The sequence below is a fragment of the Ziziphus jujuba genome, chromosome 9, assembly GCF_031755915.1.
Source record: "Ziziphus jujuba cultivar Dongzao chromosome 9, ASM3175591v1".
Taxonomy (NCBI): domain Eukaryota; kingdom Viridiplantae; phylum Streptophyta; class Magnoliopsida; order Rosales; family Rhamnaceae; genus Ziziphus; species Ziziphus jujuba.
Window position 1 is genome coordinate 28,544,007 of NC_083387.1, and position 12,638 is coordinate 28,556,644.

General features: G+C 33.6%; 1 long non-coding RNA gene across 13 annotated transcripts; it reads right to left on the minus strand.

Annotated features, from left to right (window-relative positions):
• Nucleotides 1–328: 328 nt before the first annotated feature.
• Nucleotides 329–4,065, minus strand: LOC107434591 (uncharacterized). Of its 13 annotated transcripts, none has more exons than XR_009640761.1 (8): nt 3,754–4,065; nt 2,143–3,630; nt 1,934–2,019; nt 1,504–1,659; nt 1,243–1,381; nt 990–1,016; nt 838–908; nt 329–501 (listed from the first exon to the last, which is right to left on the minus strand). It is a non-coding gene; the product is annotated as an uncharacterized LOC107434591 (long non-coding RNA). The 13 variants fall into 13 exon arrangements; XR_009640756.1 differs by lacking the exon at nt 990–1,016 and having other exon boundaries at nt 2,143–3,314; nt 3,501–3,630; nt 3,754–4,064; XR_009640765.1 differs by lacking the exon at nt 990–1,016 and having other exon boundaries at nt 2,143–2,312; nt 2,689–3,630; nt 3,754–4,064.
• Nucleotides 4,066–12,638: the final 8,573 nt, after the last annotated feature.

Consider the following 12,638-nt stretch of genomic DNA (forward strand, 5'->3'; position numbering starts at 1 on the left):
AAAAGTGAAGGGGGAAAAGTAATTAAGAGAGAAATAAAAAAAGAGAAAGTAGAGAAACAAAATGTGGAGACAATTTAGAAAGAGTGAGAATTAAATGGAGATAGTTGAGGAAGAGATACTGAGAGAGATTATTATAAAGAAAAAAGTGAAGAAAAAGTAAAAACCAGATAGAAAAATTAGATAGGAAAAAAGTAAAGAAGGAAAAAGAGAAAAATAAAATGAAGAGAGAACAAAACCCCATGCAGGGGAGAAAAAGAAAGCAGAGACACCAACACAACACACCCACACAAGGGACCTGTAGAGCCCCGGGCAATTCCCAAGTGATCTCTTCTCTCCCAATCCTAAATAACCATCCATTCTTATTACTGTTAGTTCATCTTTACACAACCATAAACATAAAAACATAAAATATATAATATACAAGATTGGACTACTGCTTAAATTAAATTCTTCAATAAGGAATTATCATACTTATCACCAATGTTGGAACGGTTCGATAACCTGCATTGTTGTGCAGATGAGAGAGTCAATCCCACAAACTCAAGATTAAGCTTGTATGCGGGATGTACTGATAGATACATTGTTGCTTACATGCTTATATGTATGCATAATATATTCATGTATATCATTATATTATGCATGAAACTGAGTGCAAAAAGTGAATATACTACATTCATTCCATTCCAAATGCATGTGATGATGTGTGTCATATCTACCTACTTGTACAAATTTCAATACTAAACACTGACCAGTGCTCATCATGTGTTTTGGGCATGGTGATTAATCATCAATTTAAAATTTAAAATTTGAGTTTCTTAAAAGTCAAGGTTAGCTTACCCTATCATAAACAGAAGGGGCAAAAGATGAACTTGTATGCTCTTCTATATATCCATCTTCTTATCGACTCCCTGTGAATGCAGACATCCCATATGTGAAAATACAGACAAAAAAGGTGTAAACTTAGATACATAAACACAGAATGCTTCCACCTCTCTTCCATGTGCTCAGCAGAAGCTCTAGAATCCCAATATGTGTAAAACAACACCGAATGAAATCAACCACGGATACACAGGAACAGAGAAATGATAAAACAATGATGAAGAAATTCTCATAAAGATTAAATTTCCTAAAGGCATTTTGAGTTTTTCCCAGGCTGATTTATTTATATCCTGAGATTTTTTAAAGAAGAAAAAGGTCAAAGGTAAACTAGAAATACTTGCTATTGGTAAAATTTTTACTAACCCATTGCACTTGGAACATATCACATTCCAGGAAAGTGAGAGCTTATTTGAGGTTCCAAAATAAAGGTCTTCCAATGAAACCTTTAGAGGGTGCACCACATCATCCCCACTCCTCTGCCTCGGTCCACCTCTGCGACTACCTGATTATAAAACAAGGTATGCTCAACTTCTTAGTAATTTTTTCTTCTTTTTCCTTTTCTAATTGCTGGTTTACGACTATATACACCATATAAACAGAGAGAAGAATTCACTTAATTATAACCTCCAAAAGTAGCAGCGAAGAAAGATTGGAAGATGTCAAATCTGTCGTGGCCTCCACCGCTACCACCTTTTCGATCCTTGAGCACGTCCTCACCATATTATACATAGATTTCTCAGGATCACTCAGAACCTCATTAGACTATGCCAACTCCTTTAACTGTACATATAATAACCCAAAAAAAATAAAAATAAACCACTTTTTTGAGTTCGAGAAGAAAAGAGAAAATTTCAGCTGAAAAGAACAAAACGAGTATTGAAATTTATAGAACGTTATTAACCAAGCAAATCTCCAAAAAAAAAAAAAAAAAATCCCAGAAAAATAACATTCTTTTTACTTGAATTCAATTCCAGGAAAATACTCAAAAAGGAAATATAAATGGAATAAAAGTTTATTATCGATTAGAGATGAAAAGGAATGATGTTAAATTCACCTCTTTCTGGGTCTCTCTGCTTTAACTAAAAGTCACACACAGAAGAAGCTTTTTTTTTCCTTTTTCCCCCAATTTTCCCTGAAAAACTGATACAAGAAAAAGAAAAATAACCCAGAAAAGCGAAAAAAAAAAAAAAAGGTTTAGTTTTTTGTTTGATTTGTGAAACAACTAAATCGTAAAGTAAAAAAAGAAAACCATAAATACCTTACCCTAATTCCTCTGCCTTACCCAAATTCTAATCCTCGTCAGTCTCGCCCTTTGAAGAAATTGAAACGGCAAATCTCTCTTGGATTGTCGACTTCCTCAGTAACCGATAGGTGATGGAGATCCCAACCGTCTAATTCTTTTGAAATTTGAAATTTGGAAAGAAACCCACTTGCTATAACAAAGAAGAACCGTTAGCGATTGAAAACACAGAGAGATTTTGGACAAAACCTAAAACTAGAACTGGCTGGGCTATAATTGTTTTGTCTACATATAGAGGTCATAGTAGATTGGGCTTTATTTTCCTTTTCTTGGCTTCTAAAGTATGTCCTTCCTTTGCTGGTCTGGCCACCAGATGAAGAAAAACAATCTCATTTTGCATATGAGAGAATTTCAAATGAATTCATCAAAGCTAATAGTCAACATTACTTAATTGGAGGGAGACATTAATGATTAGCAACATTCCACAACATTAAGAGAGGAAATAATAATGATGCCAATATTCTTTCCAGATGAATGCTAATATTAAAGCTCAAAGGAGATTTGCACACCAAATGATTTGAGCTTAAATCCATGTGGTCATCCTCAGTCCTCACCAATGGATTCCAAAGCCATAAACCAACCAAAGTCCAGGAATTTCCATACTGGTTTGCAAGTGTAATAATTAGAGCTTAAATCCATGCGGTCATCCTCAGTCTTCATCAGTGGAGTCCAAAACCATAAACCAACCAGAGTCCAGGAATTTCCTTACTGGTTTGCAAAGTTTTACTAACCCCATTACACTTGGAACATATCACATTCCAGGAAAGTGAGAGCTTATTTGAGGTTCCAAAATAAAGGTCTTCCAATGAAACGAGGTATGCTCAATGTCTTAGTAAATTTTCTTCCTTTTCCTTTTCTAATTGCTGCTTGACGACTATATACACAATATAAAGAAAAAAACAATTCACTGAATTATAACCTCCAAAAGTACTGCCATCGAAGAAAGATTGGAAGATGTCAAATGGGTCATGGCCCCCACCGCCATCACCCTTTCGATCCTTGAGCACGTCCTCACCATATTGTTCATTGATTTCTCAGAATCACTCAGAATCTCATGAGTCTAGGCCAACTCCTTTAACCGTACATATAAAAATAAACCACTTTTTTGAGTTCGAGAAGTTAGATGTAATTTCAGCTGAAAAGAACAAGTTGAGTATTGAAATTTATAGAACCTTATTAACCAAGCCAATCTCAAAAAAATCCCAGAAAAATAACATTCTTTTTACTTAAATTCAATTCCAGGATAACACTCAAAAGGTAAAATAAATGGAATAAAAGTTTATTATCAATTAGAGATGAAAAGGAATAATGTTAAATTCACCTCTTTCTGAGTCTCTCTGCTTTCACTAAAAGTCACAAGAAGAAGAAGTTCTGAGTCTCTCTGCTTTCACTAAAAGTCACAAGAAGAAGAAGCTTTCTTTTCCCTCTTTCCCCCAATTTTCCCTGAAAAACTAACACAAGAAAAAGCAAAATAACCCAGAAAAGGAGAAAAAAAAAAAAAGGTTTAGTTTTTGTTTGATTTGTGAAACAGCTAAATTGTGTAAGGTAAAAAAAGAAAACCATTAATACCTTACCCGAATTCCTCTGCTTTACCCAAATTCCAATCCTCGTCAGTCTCGCCCTTTGAAGAAATCGAAACGGGAAATCTCTCTGGGATCGTCGACTTCCTCAGTAACCGATAGGTGATAGAGATCCCGACGTTTTGATTCTTTTGAAATTTGAAATTTGGTGACCATTGGTTTCGGAAATTTTTCAAAAGAAACCCACCAGCATTATAGATTGGGAGAAATGGAGAAGCCCTAACAAAGTAGAACCGTTAGCGATTGAAAACAAAGAGAGGTTTTGGAGAAGCCCTAAAACTGGAACTGGCTGGGCTATAATTTTTTTGGTTTATTTATAGAGGTAATACCCTCAACGGTCAGAATTTCAAAATCTGAATTATAATTTTCATATATTGTAAAATTAAAACAAATTGTATTATTCATATTTAGTTATTATTATAATTAATAATGAATTTATAAATTAAAATATGGCTCATAATTAGATGCTTCTCAATTTTGCCAATGATTTATTTAACTTATAAAATTGTGAATCATCTTCTCTACTCTATTATTATTATTATTATTATTATTATTATTATTATTATTATTATTATTAAGAAGATTAATTTCACGTAGTCAGAGGTTTATTTTTATTTTAAATTATAATAAGAAGTTTGAAAAATTTCAAAAACTTTTTCTCCCTTAAGTATATTTTGTTAAATATAATAAATGAGTATTTTTATAAATCTAAAAAGCTAGTATTTTTTATCATATGCATCGGAAATTAATATATATATATATATATATGTATATGTATATATATTTTCTAAAATAATATAAATCAAATTTAATATTTCTAAATACGTAGATATATAATAGAAATGAATATATATATATATATATATTTATGAAACATTAATATATATTAATAATTATAAAACAAATGGTTAATGAAATAAATTCAAAAAATGATCTTTTTTATTGTGAAGGCAATTAAGTTATTTTATCATGCCATATATGAGGGAGAAATAATTTTTGGACAGAAATTAACTTTTATAGGTATTTTTGAAATCTTTGCTTTGAAATAGATGTAAACATTGTAGGGTGAAATTAATCCCATATTATAGCATTTATTGAATGCTATGTACTAAATTTAAGGGGTAATATTGAACCCAATAAAAATAAAAATCAACGTTAACATAAATGTAAATGAAATAAATTGTTTATATTTAAAGTAGCTAACTAGATAAACTTTATGAAAATCAATAAACAAGTTCATGGTAGTACTTAAAGGGCTTGACCATTGTAGAAAAGTGGTCCGACAAGCACTCCATCAACCCCAAAATCCTGCTAATTGCTTCAAACCCAGTGGCTGCAGTAAGCTGTCGAGGATATATAATCGATGAAATTTCACAACAATAATTTCACAACAATCTGTCACGGTGCGATATATAAAACCTTTCAAATTAAGAAGAGCAACTTTTTCCATCGATATATAACATTAATTAGTATTATACATTCATGAAGGATGCGAGTTCTAATGCTTCCATGGTTGGCTTATGGACAAAATCGCCATTCCTTGAACTAGCTAACTACCTCACTCAAAGATTTTTTTATTTTTATTTTTTTTCTTATGCTATATATATATGAAAAGTACATTACAGCATTTATTGAATGCTAGATGGTATATTTATGGGTAACATAGAGATGAAGGGATTGGATTTTTTTTTTTTAAAAAAAAAAAAAAACATAGCACTAATTTGGATTTTTAATTAAAAAGTAATCATAGGTTTAATTTAATAGTAAAATGGTTAAAAATACATATTCAGATTGAAAGTTCAAATCTTAATCGGATGAATTTGAATTTAAAAAAAAAATTCAATCCTTAATATAAATATAAATGTAATAGATTGTTTATAATTAAGGTAGCTAACAGGTGGATATAAAATTTTAAGAAAATTAACAAACAAAAAACGAAGAAGAACTAATGAAAATGAAGGGGTTTATGTGTATCACCAGAGCATGGTGTGCATTGTGGGGTCATCGTAGTGCTTAACAACCTTAACCATTTTAGAAAGGTGAGAATAATAAACACTCAAAAATACCCCATCAAACCCAAATTCCATCAACATGACTGCGTCTGCCAGAGTGCTAATGCCATAAGCATGAGCAAAGGGTGGAACAAGAAGCCTACCGAGTTTCTAAGTTTGAGCAACCAGGCCATAAGGGACAGGAATTCGATTGGCGAATCCATGTTGTTCAGCTTGCGTATCTCCTGCTTTAGCTTCATCACAGCTTTGGTTATGGATTCCAACTTATCTTCTCCATAAATTCTTATCAAGGATGCACCTTGACCGATCGTTTTCAATGCCTCATTGAGATTCTCATAATCGCAAAGAAAAAGGGATGTTAAATTTGTGCTTGTCTATATAGGGACTGTCGTTGATGTCCACAGTGGAAGATTGGGTTTCTTAGATGTATATTCAATGCCGCATTTGGCTACCAATGCTACAATAATTGGAATTGATACACTCTTCTTTACCTTTTTAATTATGTCTATGGAGCTTCGTTTTTGGGAATAGGGTCGCACTACAGCACATTGTAATAGCCCAGACCACCCGCATCAAGATATTGTCCGCTTTGGGCCTGGCCCGCACGGTTTTGCTCTTCCAGACCCCATTACAACGGTGGGTCACAGGAAAAGGCCTCTTGAAGGAAAAGGTATCCACACGCTTATAAGCCATGTTTCGTTCCCCTTTCCAACCGATGTGGAATGTTACAATCCACCCTCCTTAGGGCCCAGCGTCCTCGCTGGCACACCAATCCGAGTCCGGCTCTGATACCACTGTAACAGCCCAGACCACCCGCATCAAGATATTGTCCGCTTTGGGGCCGGCCCGCACGGTTTTGCTCTTCCCGACCCCATTATAATGGTGGATCACAGAAAAAGGCCTCTTGAAGGGAAAGGTATCCACACGCTTATAAGCCATGCTTCGTTCCCCTTTCCAACCGATGTGGGATGTTACAACATGCCCCAGCTTCTTAAGCTTTCTTGGTTTGCTTAGTATCCTAGACGTGGATGATAGTCCCCCGTGGGCCTCTTGACAGACTTTGATGCGTAGTGGAGCCCATTCTTCACTATGCTATTATTATTGGGTTTTTTCGAACAATAACCACCGTACAACTCCATTAAAAATAGCAAAATTTTTTATTTTATTTTAAATTTAGCCAACTTTTAGTACATCAGGACCAAAATACCCTTTGTACTTTTTTTTTGGGGGTCTTTTTTCACTACCGAAATGCAACTTTCTTTTATTTTGTTGTTTTTGGTTTTTTTTCCCTCCATTCCCTTTTCCTTTCGAAACACAACTAGGGCATTCGAACAAAGCTAAGCTTTCCATTTCCCTTTAGAAACACACCAGCGCCATTTTCACTTCAAGCAAAATTGTCCTCCCATTCACCGGTGTCATAGAAGAACCAATTTTTGGAAAATTGTTCTCCCTCCCCATGCCCATGCGATGTTGTTTGATTTTCGTCTTTGAGCAGAGAGACAAGTTTCTGGAAAATCAAAATTAGCTTGCAAATTTCTATAGAAGGTCCACATTTTCGTCATTTAGTTTGGCGAAGAAGAAAGTGAAGGAATCGTGAAAGAAGAAAGTGAAGGAATCACTGAAGAAGGAAATGAAGGAATAGCTAAAAGAGGTAAGAGTTTCAAGAACTTTTTTTTGACTAAATATGGACTGAAAATCAGATTGTGGAATGTAGGGGCCATGTGAAGCCGATTTTCTTCTACATACTGTCTCTCTCTCTTTCTTTTTCTCTCTGCCTTTGCTAGCTTCTATCACTCTCACAAGAACACTAAGCTCAGAGACTCACACACTTAGATCTGAAATCCACAAACCCCAAAATTTCTTAGTTCCTAGGATGATCTGGGTAAGCATTTTTCTGCATTTTTCTCTTCTATACTAGCAGTTTTGTTTTTGTTTTTTTTGGTTGTTAATTCGCTGTTTATAGTTCTGTAGAATTGTTTACTTGTCTTTGATTCGAGAAATGGTAGGCAATCTAAGAAGTAGAGCTTTGGTCCTGCTCTTGGCTTTTAAATGTGGCGTTTTTGGGTTTAGGGTGGTGGTGCTGCATTTTTGGGGGCTCTATGTTTGTCGATGCTCGAGTTTGAAATGAGTTTAATGTGATTATGTTGATGGAAGCTTATAGTTTCTATTGGGTTTGTGATCTTGTTCATGTAATCTATGATTTAGTGCTTTAATTTTGTCAATTAAGTGATTTAAGTGGAATGAGCTACTAGTTCTTTGTGGGGTGATTATTTGTGGGGTTCTGCTAAATTGAGTTAATGCTCTGTTAGGGTCGAGAGAAAATGTGAGAAAAGAAAATGTAATCTTGTTCATGTAATCTTCGTCAACTGCATGTAGTTACCTCATATCCTGACATCTAAAGTATTGTCATTTGTTTGGATGTTTGGATAGAAAGAAAAGAAAAAGAAAAAAGAAAATAGAAAGGATGTTTCTCCTTTTCATTATTGTAGAGTTATTAGTTAAGCATTTCTGATCCTAGTTTTTGAAAATTTTGTGCAACCCCATTTCTGATCTTTAGGTTGCTATAAGGTTTCTCTTCTTTCTTGCAAACTTTTTGTTCTTTAGGTTGCTGTAAGGTTTCTCTTCTTTCTTGCAAACTTTTTGTTCTTAGTTTTGAAGCTTTTGTACTATTAGTTAATATATTTTTGATCATTGAATTTGTTTTGTTCGATTTTGATTTCCTATTAATGGGTTCTATTCTTTCTCTTTGTTTTGGACTACGGTAAGAAAATTTCAGTTACTTTGACAAATCATATTCTCCTCCAACTCCAAACATTAGGCTCAAAAAATATCAGCTACATTAAATATAATCAAAACAATATAATAGTACAAACTCAAGAAGAAAATACATTTAATAATATATAGGGAATACAAATTGAAAAGCAAAAAGCTGTGGATGATATAGTGCATAGTTAAGTAGAATGTCTAAATCAATGCCTGATTAACAATGTAGCATTCACCAGCTTTATCAACTTGATGGTTGATGCACAGTGCATTCTAAATTATTTTACAAGACATTAATATCCAAGTGAAGGTTTGAATTCTCATTAGCATCATCGAATAGAACTTATTATGGGACAGCTTTATAATTTTCATTCAATTTGGACTTCATAAGCACCATAAAAAGTTATAGATATATGTGCAAAAATCATCAAACCTCATTTGTTTTGAGCTTACTGACCCACCTCATTAAAGTTTATGTTACAACAATGCATGATCGGATTATTGCAAAAAATACAACGTTGAATTTAAATCTTATTTTTATTATTATGTGCTCAAAACTTAAGGGGAAAAAAATTCTAACTTTTCATATATCTATTAAGCATTTGTTTATCATGCAAACTAAGTTAGTATCTTTTTTTTTTTTTTTTAATAATTAAACTCTTTCTCTAGCAAGCAATTCGTAATTTTCATAAGGAGAAGATTAAAATACATTGAAATTTATTTGCAGTTGAAGTTGTTATGAATGGATTTTAGTAGACTACATATATATATATATATATATATATGTTAAAACAACTGTATTTAGAACATGCAATTTTGATTGGCCATCGGCTAGGCATAGCTTAGAAAATATGTAACAGTAGTGCTTTGATTAGATTTACGAGATACACTTGAGCTAGCTTGCCATTTCTTGCCACCAAAAGGAATAAATAAATTCCTTATAGCTATCAGCAGACAAAATTAAAAAAATTAATAAGACAAGTTAAAATATTATCCTTCTTTGTTCGTCTTGTAAATGTCATTTGTAAATAATTCACCTTTATTTTATTCATGTTATTGGGGATGATGATGGTCAGCTTGCAATCCTTAATTTATTTCTATAAATATAACAAGGGACAGATTGTCAGGTCCAAAACAGCAAAACTAAAATATTGCAAATAATTTTTTTTTATGCTATGCTAGTGAGTGAGTGTTATTATGGCTGCATAAAAAAGAAATAGAGAGAAATGGCAATGCGGATTGGTGTTATGGTTTAATATTCCTACTTCTTGATCCAAGAAACAAAATAAAACCTTTTATATTGCCCTTTGAAATATATAAAAAGTGAGGAAATCTGGAAATTTTATGCAATGATTTTGTATATTTTTGTAGTTATTTAGTTGTTAGTAGTTCTTGTGGTTTTTTTTCTGTTGGTGGAAAATTTCCAAATTTCTCATATGCTCTTGTTCATTTGAATAGAAATCAAAGAAAGAATATACAAGGAGACATTTATCTATTTGAACCTCCAGGCTCCATCTTATCATTAGCTAGGTAAGCAGTATTCTGTGCCCTTTCATATGCACATCTTACACATATAATATGCTAAGTTTGATTGCTACATGGTTACTAATATTGATTTTCTATTTCTTTCAGCATTGGAGGAGCAAGTGATGGACTGAACAGAAAATTGAAGCACAAAATTTACGATCGTAGAGTTACAAGTGCAAGCTAATAAAATTACACATACACTCACAGAGATAGAGAAAGAGAGAGAGAGATATATAAATAGATAGAGAAGCATTGGTGGTGGTTTGTCTCCCATTAATGTAAGTTGCTTCTCTGTACAACATAGAAAATATTTTGCAAACTAATTTCGCTTTAATATAACGAACTTATCTGAAAACCTTTAGTTGTGCTGTATTGAATGAGTTTTAGAATTGTTGATAATTTCCATGATGGATTATTTTAGAGATGATAAGTCATCTCTTTATAAATTGCTCAATTTTGAACCTTTGTCATTATGCGCTATGCTTATAATATTGTGTTATTTGGTGTGACGAAAATGTTTGTGTTGCATGGTTAGAATGTGAAATGTGAAATGTGAAATTAAAAAGTATTGTGAAGTTGTGTTTTTGTTTGAATTTAATGGGAGGTTTGAATGTGAAACCATAATATATCTATAGGTTATCCATAGGAAGCAATATATAATGTACACTACTAATGTATAATGTATTATGCGCTGGTTCAAAAAGATTCTTTGGCCATTTTCATTATATTGTTGCACAAATCCCGTTAGGTGTATGTCATTTAGGTTTTGGAAAATTTTCCACCCGGAGGAAAATATTTCCTCTTTTTTTCCTCCTGGAGGAAATTTTTTCCTCGAGGTGGAAAATTTTTTACTCCAGGCGAAAAATTTATTCCTCCAGGCGGAAAAATTATCCTCTAGGCTTTCCTCGTGTCGGAAAAAACGTTTCCTCCATCTGTTATGCTTTGTTGTATTTGATTTGCAGATAAATGGATTCAGATTACCAACGAAGGTTTTGGGACTTGGAGATATCGAGGGCAAAGGTTAATTGTAGATCAAACTTCTGGAAAGCCGTGTCGGATATTAAGTTCAAGCTGACTCCAGCCCAAATAAAGAAGTTTAAGGATAGCTGTTTTGGCCACTTTTTGAAAGCCAACGAGATACAATTTAGTGGCCACATCGTCAATAGCATGCTGTATAGGCAGTGTGTTTGTGACGATAAGGATTGTATGGTATTCAATTTTGGAGGGCGTGGTGCTAGATTTACACGGAGAGACTTCACCATAATTACAGGTCTATAGTTTGGTTACGAACCCAATAGGCGAGTTAACATCTCTACTCGTATTAGTGACACGTATTTTGGCGGAAAGCAAAAGGTCACTAACTCTGAGATAACCGAAGCTTTCATGACCACATCGACGATGATAGATTGAAGTTGACTTTATTATATTTCCTAAAGACGGTTCTTCTAGGCAAAGAAAGCATGGCCACCGCACCTCATAATCACTTGGAGATGGTGGACGATTTAGAGTACTTCAATAACTATCCATGGGGTACTTTATCATATACTACCACCATTAGATCGTTGAAGAGTGCTTTTGAGCATAGAGAGTCCATGGCTTTAAACAAGTCAAAGAGTTATAGTCTTTGTGGGTTTCTTTTGGCTTTCATGGTAAGTTTGTTACACTATTATTTAAAGTTTGTTACACTTGTATTTATGGTGTGTATTTCTTTACTTATTCATTATTAATTAATTGTTTGATAGATTTGGGGTTTTGAGACAATTCCTTCATTGGGTCAAGCATTCGGAAAGAAGTTGCTGGACATGGCATTCCCTCGAATTCTTAATTGGCATATTTCACAAGTGCCAAGATTTGAAAAGGCCACTAAACTCTTCGATCATCGTGATGTAAGTATATGAGTTCTTCCACTTATATGTACAAATATATATATATATATATATATATATATAAATTACATTCCAACATAGTAATATTATTTATACACTTTTGCAGTATTTGTAGGAATATTAGTATTACTTACTAATCACTTGATGATAATCCCTTTTGTCTTTTGCAGTATCCCGTTCATGGCTTAATGAATGTGACTTAATTTGAGCATGCATATATCGGCAACTTGGCATGGGATGTACGTTATGATAGTACTCCATACAATGTTACACCTGCTGTTCGAGACAAGCCACCACAGGCAAGTCATGATGAAAAAGATGAAGGTCTTCCACTTACAAGAAGTGGAAGAAGTAAGAAACAGAAAGAGGCGTCTATGGAAATGATGAAAAAAGGAGGGAGGTCTTCGACTGCAGGAGTTGCTGCTCATGTTCATGTTGAACCATCGACTCCATCCCATCCTCCAACGACTTCATCCTATGATGAGGTTTGAATAAATTGTATGAATGTTTATCTTTTTCATTATTGCAAGTATTAATCATTATTGTTTCTTTTAGGTACCTTTGAGAGAGAGATTAACAATCCTTGAAGGTGAAGTGGCTAACGTACGGCAAGACGTTAAGGATTTAAGAATCGCCATGCTTAGAGAGTTTGCAAGTTTGGACACCAAGCTTGATAAGTTAATGAAGCACC